The sequence below is a fragment of the Strix uralensis genome, chromosome Z (genome assembly GCF_047716275.1).
Source record: "Strix uralensis isolate ZFMK-TIS-50842 chromosome Z, bStrUra1, whole genome shotgun sequence".
In the NCBI taxonomy this organism is placed as follows: Eukaryota; Metazoa; Chordata; class Aves; order Strigiformes; family Strigidae; genus Strix; species Strix uralensis.
In genome coordinates this window covers 37,940,175-37,954,649 of record NC_134012.1, presented here as the reverse complement: position 1 = coordinate 37,954,649, position 14,475 = coordinate 37,940,175, and the positions used below count along the sequence as shown (strand labels likewise).

The 14,475-nt window shown below is 48.9% G+C and overlaps 1 pseudogene; it reads left to right on the top strand.

The window, feature by feature from the left end:
- The first annotated feature begins 423 nt into the window (after positions 1 to 423).
- LOC141938236 (hydrocephalus-inducing protein homolog) overlaps positions 424 to 14,475 on the top strand; it is a 73,096-nt pseudogene continuing 59,044 nt past the window's right edge.

Genomic DNA, 14,475 nt, shown 5'->3' with positions numbered 1-14,475 from the left:
GGAACCGATAAGCCCGGTCATTTGGAAGAAGCCCGCAAGAGACTTGGTCCTCCCTCGACTTCCCTGTCTCAGCTGCACCCGTGTACCTGGGCAGGGAGCTCTGTAAGAGGGGGGGGTCGTCTGAGGAGTTTTCCATCTCCAGGCATGGTGAGGCCCAGGACTGGGTCAGAGAGCGGAGCAGGGTCAGCAAGGGACTGTCCGTAGCCACTGCCCCATGCCGGGGTAACACACCCGGGGCTGCGGCTGTGCTGGAGCCGGGCGGGTGTGCTGGAGGTGGTTTCAGGGCCTGCTTGCTGTGCTCACTGGGTGCTTTGGGCACTGAGCATCCCTGTCCCCTCTGTCCCCATGTCCCAGAGCTGCCCGCCCCCCCCCACCCCCCGCCACATCACCGCTGTTCCCATGGCAGTGTTGGGGCCAGCCAGGATGCCCAGTTGCCCTGGCAATGGGGGCAACAGCCGGTCTGGCACTGGGGATCCTCCTGTGAGTGTGTCCCCATGGCCCTCACGGAGTGAGAGAGGTGAGGGATGCTGAGGGGATGGTGGCTGCGTCCCCTCCCCGACCGAAAGCCGAAGGGTGGCTCTGGGTGCCGGTGCTGCCGGGAGGCTCACCCACGGGCAGGGGGGTCTTGGCAGCGAGGCTGAGCAGGGACCGGGGCTGTGGGGGAGCTCGGGGGGTGGTGGTGACACCCCCTGCCCCATGCTGCAGGGCTGGGGGCATCCCTTGTGCGAGAGGGGGGTGCCTAGGGCAGGGTGGTGCCCGGGGCAGGGGGCCCTCGGTCCTGAATTTAAAATCCATAAGGATTTTCTGAGCAGCAGTTCTTGCGTACATCCAGGGAAAGGAGTGATGGGCTTGGCAGTGCTAGGTGTACAGCTGCACTCAATGATCTGAAAGGTCTTTTCCAGCCTAAACGATTCTATGAAATGTGGTCCAGATGCCAGAAAAAGACTAAATAAAAAAGGAGATGCAAAGTTGCCAAGCCAGGATAGCAGAGATCAGATGCTGGGAAGGGGAAAATGGTACTGTAAAGACTTAAGGCAGGAGCCGCAGCAGTAAATGATAGTATGTGGAGCTGGGGACTCTCCAGCAGACCCTTGGAAGGGACCCTTGGTGCATCTCACTGTTCAGCTGACAGATAAAGTTCATGAAAAGATATAGTTGTGGCTCATGGGACTGCACCCACAGCAAAAGGCTTTTTTGTCTCAGGGAATATTTTTATGGAGTTTTACTTCTATGAATCTTAACTCTGCCACTTAAATATGGTCTAATCACGAAACAGTGTGGGACGGCCTTATGTTCTCCACGTAGGAAGGATTCCACAGCCTGGAGACACAGGTGTATCCTTTGGGTCTGCTGTGAATGGGATTCTGGATTTTCAAAGTCTCATTGTTACTCCTTCCAGGTTTGCCTAGTCATGGCCACTGGCAAGATTCATCGGTCCATGGGATCCTCCAAAACGGCTGATGGACTCCAGAGTAAGGTGGCAGTACGTTGTTATCCGAAGCTGGTCAGAGAGGCAGAGCAGTGTGTGACTGTAAGTACCTGCTGGGGGCCAGGTAGGAGCTGGGTTAAGGCTGGAAGCTGCCCCTGTCCCTCCTCTGCCTTCCCCTCCGGTTGTCAGGGTGCTGTGGAGCCAGGCACCACCTCCCCACCTGTTTGCTGCCGTGCTTCTGTTGGAGGGGGCTGTCACGGTGCAGTGGGGGGTGGACTGTGTTGCTTCAGGATAAAGTCCAGGGTCTTGCCTGAACGTGCCAGTGAAGCCGAGATAAAGGAATGTACTGGGCATTGCACGGGAACAGCTGAAGCACAAACATCTGCTTCCTTCCGTCCTCTTTGCTGTGTGGGCAGTAACATCTTCTGTCACGTGGGCATACCTGCCAGTGCTGCCCTGGCCACACCGCTGGGCAGCTGGGCATGTGGTAGGCTGCTCAAACCGCCTGGAGTCTTGACAGGACACGGCTGGTTCCAGATAGAATAGCTTCCAAAAGAGTTGTTTCATGGTATCTCGTGTCCTGTGTGGAGCACAGATGCAGCCCTGCAAACAGCAGTGGATCCAGGGCGATTCCTCCTTCCCATCCACAACTGTCCCCTTTGCTGGCTGGAGCTCCCTTAACTGGAGGTGACCCAGTGCTGAGGCTCTGTCAAGGAGACATCTCTGTATCCTTCTGTGGAGGGGTCTGTGAGGCCAGAACAGAGAGAAAACAAGTGCTAATGGAAAAGAAATAATGAAAACTTGGACCCATTCCTCTCCACCTCAGTCTTGGCACAACGCTGCTTTTCTGCTTTCCTCTGACTCATCCAGCAGTGCCATCTCCAGCTGCGTGTTGGTTGTGAGCACTGTGCAAGGGTGAAGTTAGGGGATGTCTGATAACTCCTCCCCGCTCTCTTCAAAGGTCTCTGGCTCAGTCCAGCAAAACTCAAGAGGGTACAAATACCCGAAGAGCAGAAATCCCCAAACATGTCACATCATCTCATGAAGGAGAAGCTAATGGGACAGAGCCACTTGCTTAGAGCGTGTGTATTCCACTCTATATCATTAATTTACTGATGTTAAATATTTCAGCAGGTAATTTACGGGACTTCCAGGACTATCCTAGTGGCTGTGATCACAAATTACTCATCAGTGGCACTTGAACGAGAAAAGTCTTTCTGCAGAAAGGCATTTCTGTAGCTCTTGCTGGTGTTTTGCGTTTCAGCTGACTCCCTCTGCCTTCCTGAAGGAGATGTCTCTTACCACCAAGCAGAGGCTGGCCAGCACCCGAGAGATGAGGTGGCCCCGGATTACCCAGCTTCTAGACATGGGTGAAACCTCCCATCACAAGGTAGCCTTTTCCTGTCCTTTGCCTTGCTGTTTGATGTGACATTTGAAGAGGGTGTGTGTTTGTGACAGGAGTGCCTCCGGCTCATCTGAATACCTCAGTGACTAGGGCCTGTTGTCTTTTCAAACTGCTGGTGGTGGTGGAGTTCCTTCTGCTGGGGAAAGGTAGAACGTTTTTCCCTGGTGAGAGGTTGGAAGTCCTGATCTGTGCTAAGTCAATATAAATAACCTCTGCTGAAGTTGGTGGGTTTTGCTGGAGTTTAGCTGATACTGGGGGAAGGCTGGGGCAGGCCACAAGGGCCCGAGCTTGCCATTTTCCATCCTCCTGGTGAAATAGCCACCTCGTGCTTTGGTGTAGTCACTGTCAAATGCTTGGGGTCATGAGACTCCCTCAACGGTGACAGCATTGGCCTTTGAAGGCTGAGGGCCTATAGTAATTCCTTAAGATTTAACAAAACCAAGTGCATTAATGTTTTGGGTTGGAACAATGTGTGGGACCTTTACAGGGTGTTAGATTTTGCAGGCTGCCAGATATACAGGGGAATTGCCCTGGGCAGAGGGGAGTGGAAGTGCGTTCTCTGGATCACTTAGATGTATGTTTAAGCTGCTTTTCTCACAGGACTGCTCACTGTAGCACACAGTCCAAACGGGTGGATCGCTGAGGTAGGCTGTTGAGTGGAAAATTGGCAGCAAGAGACCTGTAACCAATTGGTTAAGGATTGCCCTAGGCAGCACAGGAGGTTGGGAACGCATCAGATGAGCGCACACATAGCTGGCAGCGTGCTGCAGGCACAAGCTGCCGTGTGAGCGTGGCTCCTGTGGAGCAGCAGGAGGCCTGCCTGGGTCTTTTGAGTGGGAACAGTGCAGCTGGGAGAGGGGAGACAAAGCAGGGAGGAATTTTCTCAAGTATTGCCTCTGCTCTGTGAACATTTGCGGTTTGTGTATATTTTCAGACGTGCTTCTGCGGTGGTATTAAATGAAATGGCAATAATGGAATATAATAAAGCATCTATTTAAAGCCTGTGGATAAAGGAGATACCAAGTCCAGTCTTACTCAAGTTGCCCAGTAATGCTGAGAAAAGAGCTAAACCTTACCACTATCCAACATTCACCTCCTTTGTCTTTTTCCCAACTACTGTGTTACTTTCTTTTTAGCCTTACCTCCTCTGGTAGTGTGGTCTTCTAAGTGGTTTCTAGGCTCTCTATCAAAAAAGGTATTTAGGGATGTGTGGGACTCGGTCTCTCTGTCTCAGAGCAAAGATCATCCCAAAATTGTTTCCCATGGAGTCTCATGTAAATTCTTGGGTTTCGCTTGCTCCATGAGTGCTCGTGGCTCTTCCAGGAAGTGCTCTGGAGCTGTGTGACCACGTTAGCACAGGGCTCTGCTGGCAGTAAGCGCTGCCTTGCATTCTGGAGAAGGAAACCTGGAGGAACACCCACCAAAAGAGCTTCTTAGCTTGAGCCTGCTCAGTGTGGTCCAGAAACTTTTGATCAGCTCAGAACACAGGTGGGGGGCTGTTTCCCTAGCGTGAGCCACGTGGACGTACTCACCAAGAGACTGTACTCCACTGGAGATCGGTAGGATTCTTTCATGAATCTTTCTCCCAGCAGCTGACCCTCCTCTCACCGCTCTGTCTTGCCTCTCCAGTTCTCAGCAGTTGACCTGGAGCAGAGCTTGTTTCAGCCTTTTCCTTCAGAGGTGGTATTTCAGAACTACGTCCCCGTCGAGGTCTACGAAGTGCCACTGATTCTGAGGAACACTGACAAGGTAAGTGCTGGGATGCGGAGCTTTAACACTGTGCTGGAAGAGGAGAGCAGTGTAATTCCTGTGGTTTACAGCATAACAAGTTACCTGCTGCAGCACAGCACATCCAGAATAAAATGTCTCACCACCTTTATTTTGCAAGACGGTGGAAATCTTCCCATGCTGGGAATCCTCCCCCTGATTTTGGCCGTGCATTGGTGGTATCTAACTCAAAGGAGCTTTTCTAGTCAGCGTCCTTCCCCTTGAAAGCCCTGGATTGATGGGAATGTTGAGGGTTGTACAGTTCTTTCTGCTCTCCTGCTTTACCTCGAGTGTGCACCATGTGCTGGTGGCTCCCTGGTTAATCTCGGTTTCTGGCAGGACACCTCTGCCTCTCACAGCCTGTTTAGCTGCCTCTGTGCAGCTCACTGTCAAAGCCCAGGGCTTGAGCCTTCTCCATGCTGGAGGAAGTTATGGTTAGTGGCATTAGCACTCCAGGAAGGGTGTTTTGAAGCAGCAGGGGAAACGGACTGATTTAGCAGAAGCAGTGGGAGGCCTTTAGGTGCCACTTTAGGCTCCTGCTAAGGTTAATGCAGTTCTGCTCAGGTTTTTCTAAGCAACGTGGCTCTCTGCTTTCCCTTTGGAGAACCACAGCACATCCAGAGTAATGTTCTCTTGAAGGTCTCCACCTTCACTTGAAAAAATTGTGATCGTTTGAGATTTCCCAGGAAAGTTGAGAAGGGAGAAGTTGAAAAATGCCAGCAGTGTTGTTGCACTGTAAGGAGGAAAATTGAGACCTTTTGAATTTCGGCAGGGGAAACGTTTGCTTGAATGAGGCATGTGCCAAGAGCAGCTGGTGGGAAAAGACAGGAGGGAGGAAAGGAGCTGAGTGGGAAGGTGCTCTGGGAGAGAACATTGTACATGCAAGGGTTTCTCTTGACACGTAAGAGTAAGTGTGCTGGAAGCAGAGAATGTTCAGAAAAAGAAAGGTGTAATTAAAGATACTGTTCTGTAATAAAGAGTAAGATGTGTACGTGAGAGGAGGGCAGGATGGGCAGGTGGAAGTGTACGTGAGAGCACGTGAATTAACCCCCCCTCCAAATCTACCAGTCTTGTTGGAAAACAAACAAGTGGACAAAAAAAGCTGTCAGGGCATGTTGCAGGTGGGGGAACAGCAAGAGAAGTCAAAACGTATTCTGAGATAACAGGTTTTGACAGGGACATGGTTGGAAATGGAAGACCCTTTGGCAAAGACAGTTGCAGGGTGGTCCCTCAGTTGTTCCTGGAGAGTCCTGCACCATTCCTGGCCTGGCGTTTAGCTTGGGAATACTGGAAAGAGCAGCGTGGGTGCCCCTGTCCAAGGGATACCATTCATGGGGTCCACGCTGATTCTGGGCACTCTTTGCTGTGGTATCCTCTGTCCTGATTAAAATGTGCCTCAGCTTCTCTTTTTTTCCTATAGCTCTGCTTTGTTCCCATTAAGTCTTTTGGCTTCAGCTGCTCTGTTATCCAGACAGCACTTCAAAGTATTTGACGTTGCCAAGTACCAGCCAACAGGCAGACAGTCAATTTGCTCTATTCATGCTTCCTCCAGTGGAAAAGAACATCTGCATCAACATGTCTGCTATTCCCAGTAAGAAATAATAAACTTGTACAGCTGCACCTTGTGATTTTTATGCCCTGTAAAGGGGAGGCAATGTGTGAGCTGTTGATTTTTTCCAAAAGGAGTTAGTTTTGAAGCTAGTAAGACCTCAGCCATTGGACAGCTCTGGTGTAAAAGTAAGATCAGCTTTAAGGAAAATCCTTGGCATATTTAAGTATACAAACATAGAGATGATAATCCCAAGAGAGGTGGTTATATTCTAATTTTGTTGGCTTTTGGTGATGTCCAGCAACATTGTACTCTGTCTCAAAGTTTTCTCACCAGTTTCACAGATTCCTCCAAATCACACTGACCTATACTGCATGGTAGCCTGAGGTTGTCTGATCCATAAAAATCCAGCTGACAGCAAAGTATATATTCCAGATAGAGGCTCTGTAATCATTCAAATACAGAAGTGCTTTGCTGTATAGTTACTGCTCTTCCCTGTGTGTTGTAAAATTGCTTTTCTGTCTTCAGGCTGCTCCTCACCACCCTCAGCGATGTTCTGGGTGGCTTTTGCTGAAGGTCTTAGCTCATCTCCCAAGGGACTTGGTGACCAAAATGTTTGTCTGCAGTGTGAAATTGGCTCCTGGAACTCGCTGTCCCAGGGCACTGCTGGGAGCAAAGGACGTTTGGAGACTTCAGGACTGCCTTGGCCATGGGTTATCAGGCTCGAGCGGGTGGTGAAGAATGAACCTCCATTTTTCCCAAGCCTCACATGCGTTTGTTGTTTATCAGCGAAGCTGCCTGTCAGTCAAAATTGCCTGTTTTAGACTTTCTGAGATGAGATTTGATGCTCAGGGGTTGATATCAGTGTGCTAGAAAACACCTATTTGCTGCGTCTGTGCTTGTGGTATCCCAGAGGGCAGAAACTTGCAGCAAGGTGCCTGCCTGGACTCCTGGGTGTGGGGAGGAATTCCCAGAAATCTGCCTTGCCTGCACTGGGAGCTGCCTGGCTACAGGCACCAGGCAGCAAGAGCCTCCAGAGAGCCGAGAGTGGCTTTTAATAATGAAACCACACTGTGAGTCAGTGCTGGTCATGTATCTCAAGGCAGAAAATGCCTCTGAAGCCCATAATTGATAGGCCCAGCCTGGGGGGTTGTCTGGCTTTCCATCATTTTGGCAAGTTGACCGCTCTCATCTTCTGCATCAGACTTTCCTTGTAGTGTATTGGGCTTCTCCCTTGCTTCTTTACAGCCCCCTTTAAATTCCCTTAGCCATCTCCTTGTTTCTTGTCTCCTTGTCTTTCTATGTTCCTCCTTTTGCTCTTCAGGTTTCCTTTTATTCCCAGTAGGGCCACAGTGTCTGTGTCTCCTCCTCTTGCTGATCTGCCTGCATGACTGTAGCACTGCAGCTTGACTGTCCCACTCAAACCCAGTATGTTAGTAGTGAATTTCTTCCTCCCCCCAGTATAACAGGTACTGTTTTGCCTTCAGGTCTTTCATCCCCCTCCAGAGGCATGACTGCTTGGGTGTGTGCAGGCAGAAGCCCGCAGGTTCTTTGGGCTGGTTGATATGTGGACTTGATTCAGGTATTATCGCTCGGTGCTGCTGGTGTCTCACCTGCTCGGTGATTCCTTCACAGCAGGGCGTTGCCCTACTGCCTCTGGCCTAGAGCTGTTTTGCCCTGGCAGGATGGATTCCATCCTGGTGTATTAGGTGAATGTACCTCTGTAAGGAACTGAAGGAATTGATGCCTCAAACATTCATCAACACAGAAAACCTCCAGGACAAGCTGTGGCCTTTGTGATTAGTCTAAGGAATGTCACCCGAGGGAGCGGGAGTGTATGGAAGGCTGCACCCCCCACTCCCTTGCAGTTGTATTGACAAACTACTTATGTGGGCCTCAGAGCGGGGAAACTGAGTGAAACCAAAAGTTTCCGCTCAAGTGCAAAGACCTCTAATCACTGTCTGCACTGTGTAAGCCCGGTACTGTGTGGCTCTATTGTGTAAGACAGACACCATGCTTGCCTTGCTAACGACTTCGTGCCTTCACCATTGAAGAGGCGACAAGGCCTGACGAGAGGTGAGCATTTCTGCCCCAGAAGCAGAAGTATGTTAATCAGCTGATAAGATGAAACTGAAACTTTGCTGTGTGTGCACCCACCACGCAAGATGGTCGGACCTGAGACAACTCTGGATCCAGGGGTGCTGATCCAGATTTCTTTGACTCTCTTTCTCACCTTTCTATTTCTTTCCTTTCTTTTATTTCTTACAGATTTATAAGAGATCACATTGTTTATTATTCTTTTCCAAGTTTAAATTGTTTTCTACTGCAAGTAAAACATTTTAACCGGTCGTTTGGTGTCGTTTCACCTTAATTTAACCCAAGGGGATCACGGAACTGTTGCGACTTCCTGGGCTTCCAGTCTGGGTTGTGACAACCTCAAGAGTTAAAAGTGCTTTGGAAAGGTGGTTAAGGCAGGATGTCCCCAGGGCATGGCCAGGTATTTTCTCCTCATGTTTCCATATGAGTGGCAAAATCATAGTTTCCTGTCTTTCCTGCAGTTTTTTCGGCTGGTGAAGGTTGTCTTGGAGATGTCGTCTTAATTCAAGTTGACCAGCCCCGGTGGTGTGTGCTGTAAGGTAGCACCTGGCATGTGTTCAACTTTCCGCATCCAGTTCAACCCTGAGGAGAACAAGGTGAGACTGGAGGTCCAGAGAGGTTGGTGCCTTCAGTGGAAGCTGAACCTGCTGGGCTGGATTCAGAACAGGGCATCTGCTGTGGGTTTTGAGGACTGTCCTGGTTCCAGTGGGGTTGCCCTGGATCTAGAATGGGGGGAAACTCTTTCCCCATGGTGAAGATTATGCTCTCATAGGCTGGAGTCTCTTATGTGTTTCAGGCCATTTTTATCCTTCAGTGATGGAACATTTAATGTCATGTCTGCTGGTTTCAGAGATAAGAGAGTCTTCCGTCTGTGGTGGGGCGGCCTCCCAAGGTGTTGGTTTCTGGTATCTGTCCAGTGCTGTGTGATTATGGGTTTGCTCCACTAACGGTAGATACAGAGATCTGTTTAAAAGTGACCTATTATTTGGAAGACCCAAAGTGAGCCTGATCAGAGTGGGGACCGCCACCTTTGAAAACTGGAGTCACCTTAATGCCTAGCGTGTTGGACACGGTAGCGAGACAGCGGAACATTATGTCTGAAGTCATCGCGGTTTTTACGCACTGGTTATAGCCCACAGCCTGCTGTGGGGTCTGCTCCAGGCTGTGGTCGGGCAGTCTGCAGCTGGTCCCCTCTTGGCACTGCAGGATGCTGTTAGCTGCTGCAGCAGGGACTGACGGGCTGTGCTTTCCCTCCCTGCGCTTCCTTGAGCGTTTACGAGGGAAGATGCATGTGGAACAGTAGGAAAATGGCAGGGTGGGGTACTCAGATAGTAGGTGCTTTAAATTCCCATGGGCTGCCCATCCCTTTTATTTTAGATGGCTTAGGCTGCAGGATTGAGTACAAAATTGCTAATTCAGAAAGACTTGCTGAAGATGAAACACTCTCCTGAAATGTGATACTCAGTTCTGTAGGACGTTTGCTGCAGTTCCCTTCCTGGTATTTTACCTTCCAAATACGAGAAGCAAAAGCCCTTCTGCAAGGTCCAGTGTGAATATTTGATACGTCTAGGGAAGAAGATCCTTCTTTATTCTTTTTACATCTTGGCTGTGACAACATCTGTTACAGCAACCTTAAACCCCAGCTGGTGGGTAGCGCTGGGTGTTAGTTGTTGTGTTAAAGCAGTAGCTCTGTGTCTGTGCCTCCTCTGGCTGCCTTAGGTCCCTTCCAGGCTTGGAGGGGGCGGGTGTGGGAGAGCAGGAAATCCCAAGCACAGAGGAATCTGAATCTGTTCTGGTTAAGAGTTTGTTGTGTGCAATTCCTAAATCAAATTATCTGCTTGCTGCTTCAACAATGATAAAAATATCAGACGGCTTCAAAGCACCGAGGAAAAAAGATCAGGACAGCAAGCGAGTGATAAGATGCAGAGGTTCCATCAACTCATGGATAAGAGAGCTGCTGGAGGTAATGGCTCCTGGCCCTACTGCAACAGTTTTACCAGTGATTTCAGCGGGGGCAAGGGGATACTTGCAGCCCTGCGATGGCACACCGTCCATCTGGAGATGGATCTGCTCCTCCCTACAGTGAAATGATTTGGGTGATTTGATTTGCCTTCCTACTGCTAAACGCCAGACAGCTGGGGGAACTGTCTGTCTCTTTTGTGATCAAGCCAATGCCGGGGAGCAGCACAGTTGAGTTTGCTCTGGCAGGGCTGTCCCAGTGTCTCCCATCTGCAGCTCCTGCTACCACCTGCCTCAGGTAGGCATGCTAACAAGGCATCAACCCTGCAGCAGAGAGGAAGCAAAGCTATTTCCCACGTCCCCTGAGGCTAGGTGAGCTGGAAAGGGAAGCTGAGATTAGACACAGGAAGAACTCTTAAGTCTAGGGTAGAGCTGGAATAGGCTGCTGAGCGCAGGGGTGGAATTGTTAGTGCTTTTAAGTACTTGTCAGACATCTTGCAAGAATAGTTTGGGTGTAGAGCTGAGCCAGTTCTGGGGTGGGGAGGTAGATCAGATAGCTTTTTAAGGGTGTGTGTCCCCAGCCTTGTCCCTATAATGCTCTGGGAAGGGGTGGGAAATACACACTTACCCTACGCTCACTTGAGATTAAAACAATTCCCGTGTCCAGCTTGTTAAATATTTCACCAAAGATTGCGTGTTGGTTGTGCCTATGGCAAAGTCCTTTTGAAAATGCACCTGAGCATCCCCTGGTCAGTGTCAGTGAGGTCACTGCGTTGCTGGGATTGGAGTTAGTGCTGTGGCACAGCTGGGTGCTTAGTGGAGCCTTTGATCATCTGCGGTGGTGATTGAAGCGGGTTCTTGTTACTACTGGAATCCCTTACATGAAATTGCTCTATTTTGGTGCCTCTGAATCAAAGTATCAGATAATTTTGTCTGGTTCTGCCAGCTTGCTGTGAAAGCAAGGGAATCAATGGGATTGGTTCTTCTTTGCAAGTTAACAGCCCTGTTCAAGTCATGCTGCAGGAATGAAAGGTTGCTAAGGTAAAAAGTACTTTGACATTGCTGGATGCTACTGTTAGAGTCATAGAAAACAGCAGTTTTTCTTCTGCCGTGGGATGGTACTGAATGCACTGTGCTGAGATTGTTTCTTTCCCTGCAGGATTATTTCTGCCAGCTCACCTGCATCACAGAAAGGGAAAAGTTTATTGTGCCAATCTGAGCTATAGGTGCCCGAGCTATCCTGGACTTCCCTGACCAGCTGAACTTCTCCGTCTGTCCAGTCAAGTACAGCTCCCAGAAAACTCTGCTGGTTCGCAACATCGGTAACCGGGAGGCTCGCTACCGCATCAGCAGTGAGAGGTAAAGGAACTCGTCTTCTTTGTGTAAAACACTGTTGCATGATAACGTGGTTGGTAAACAGTAACAACAAGGAACCAGAGCATCTGAGCTGCTGTATTGCAGCCGTAGCTGGAAACGGGCAGGACACATGGGGTTTGCTGTTGCTTATAGTGTTTTAAGTGTGTTAGGCGTTGGAATGGGCTGCCCAGGGCAGTGGTGGAGTCCCCATCCCTGGAGGTGTTCAAGAGTCGGGTTGACATAGCACTTAGGGATATGGTGTAGTTGGGAACTGTCAATGTTAGGTTAATGGTTGGACTGGATGATCTTCAAGGTCTTTTCCAACCTAGACGAAAAGAAAAAAAAAAAACCAAAACAAACGCGTGATGCAACCTTTGATAAAACTCTGCATGCTGCAGCGAGGTTTTGTACTGCAGTGGTGTCTCTGACACAGCATCTTGCAAGAGTGATTCTGTTAGATTGAAAGAGCAAACGAAGGAAGGCAACCTGGCTGCCCGTGGGCTGTGTAAGATGCTGCGTGGCAGGCGACAGCTCTAGGAGCTCAGTTCCTGTAGACCAAATGCAGTGTTAAGAAATGGGCAAGCTGTGAGCTGGTGAGAGAGACATTTAAGAATTTACCAGCAGCTGTGTCTTTATTTGCAAGTGCCATTAGAGATCATAGATCAAAGTAATTGGTATTGAGGCTCTGACAAGAACACTGTGTGGTCCAGGAACTTTGTTTTCCAGTAGGTTTGGTCTGGTCCCTGAGACCAAATATTAAGTAGAATGAGCTTTTAGGTGGAGATGAGCAGACACTGGCTTCAGAACTGCACCACAGCCCCAAAGCAGCATGCTAATGAGGGCACAGGCAAAAGATGCAGCAAGTGTCTGGTGCGTGAGTTGGGGGCCTTTTCTTCTAGAGCTTTCTCTCTCCCAGATTTCCTGGAGAGTGCTCGAATCTGTAAGGATCCAGCTTGCAACCTCCTGATCCTGAGTACCTTCTGAAACGGTTACATACCAGTGTCGGCCAAAGACACCCACGCTCTGGGAGGCTGCAGGCACATGGTGTTCCGATGGTCCCGAATCAAACGCCTGACATGAGTTGTGTTGTGAACAGCCTGTCCTGCTCCTTTTGGTCTCAGAAGAGAGTCACTGGTTTCCCAGTTTGCTGAATGGGAGAGGGTGATGCAGCTGCAGGGAAAGTGGTTCAGTTGGCTGGTAATTCGTGGTGAGTTGCTTGGTCATGGAGGTCTTGGTGTAGGAGCTGAGGTCAAGAATGCAGCAAAGACCAGCGCTCTGACTTGGTGCACCTGAGTTGCTTCAGCTTCTTCTCCAGGAAAACAGGGCTCAAAAGGCTACTCTTTACTTCTCTCTTGTGAAACGTGAGGGTTTAAGAGGAGCTTCCACCAAAGCTTGTCAAGGTTATTTAAGCAGGCTTCTAGGATGCTATTTAAGGAGGCTTCTTCTTTTCCCTGTGGAAACACGTAGGCAGGAACTTGTAAATCACTGCACAGTTTTCCTCTGGGATCTCCAGATCTAGTTGTTGCCACCAAAATAAATACTCAGTGAAGTCCAGCATCTTTTTGCAATGTACTCTCCAACTCTTCTATTGAGTGATACAGCACATGTCGAATCCTGCTTGATATGGATTTTAAGAGTTTCTGAACTTCAGCAATTAAATATTTCAGTCCTGATTTGCAATAAAGAAATGGGAAGCATTGCAAACGTTTTATTTCAAACTACACAAAAAAATATTCTGAACAACTGGATTGGATGTGTACAGGGATGGAAAGCTGGTATGATTTCCTTTGTCAGCTGATGACATCTGCCATCTCTTCCATTTCATTGTGAACTTTTGAAAGCCACTTTGACATTTCAAACAGATGATTTAAATCTTTGACTATAAGTAGCATTTTATTCTAATTAAGTTGCCCTGACTTTCATTCAGATTTCTTTTTAAATACTCTTAAAAGAGTATTTAAAAACACATGCTTGCATGTGAGAGGAGGAGGAGGATGATTAGTGGCGTAGAAGGGAGTGAGAGATCTGTGTAAGCTTAGATCCATCAGGTGACCTCTGTATCCTTTATTCTCTATCTAAACAATTTAAACTTGTGTTCTGGCCTGAGCATATTCAGGCTCTTGCCCATTCACAAGTCAGCTGCAGATGCCACCATTTCCTAGTCCATCGTGCTGCTCATATCATGTTTCCTTGCAGCTTTTCTCTGGATTTCCTTCTCTGTGGCACCAAGCATAACCTGTTTGCCTTCACCTTCAGTGCATTTTTCAGCCCATCTCCAATCCTAACCTTTCCCCTCAGTACTGAGAGCTCAGCTCTTGCATCTGGTCACTTCATGATGATGTTCCCTGCCTGTTACTCATTTATCTAAAGGCTTTGATGTTTTCTGTTGTGCATTTCCCTCCAGGGAAGAGCTCTTAAGTGAAGCCATGGGGCCAATTCAGCATCCTTCTGCTGTTCCCTGTTTGGAGCTCTCCCTTGCCATGGTTTCTACCAGAAGCATGGCTGCATTTTGACCACTTTTTCATGAAGGGAGAAAACCACCAAAGCACTCCCTGTTATGCAGTCTGGCTTTGTGCCTCTCCTCCCTCTGCATGTCCATACCCAGCTCTTAACTGCATAGCATGGTAATAAAAAATAATAATAGTATAAATAGAGAAAGTCTCTTCCTGTTGTCTCATTGTTAAGGCAGGATAATGAGTTTCTGCTCCATGACATTCACAGAGATAAATGTCATTCCAGTACATTCGAGTTGAAAATGGTGTCTGGAAGCAGATCTCAGTGCAGCACTGCCTTTTCCTGACATTGCTGACGTTGTGCTATGCCATGCTATGGGGCTAGAGGGGATCAGTCCGAGATAAGATCCATTTAGGAATGTCCCCAGCAAGCTCTGAAAGCTCAGGAAATGATCCTGCG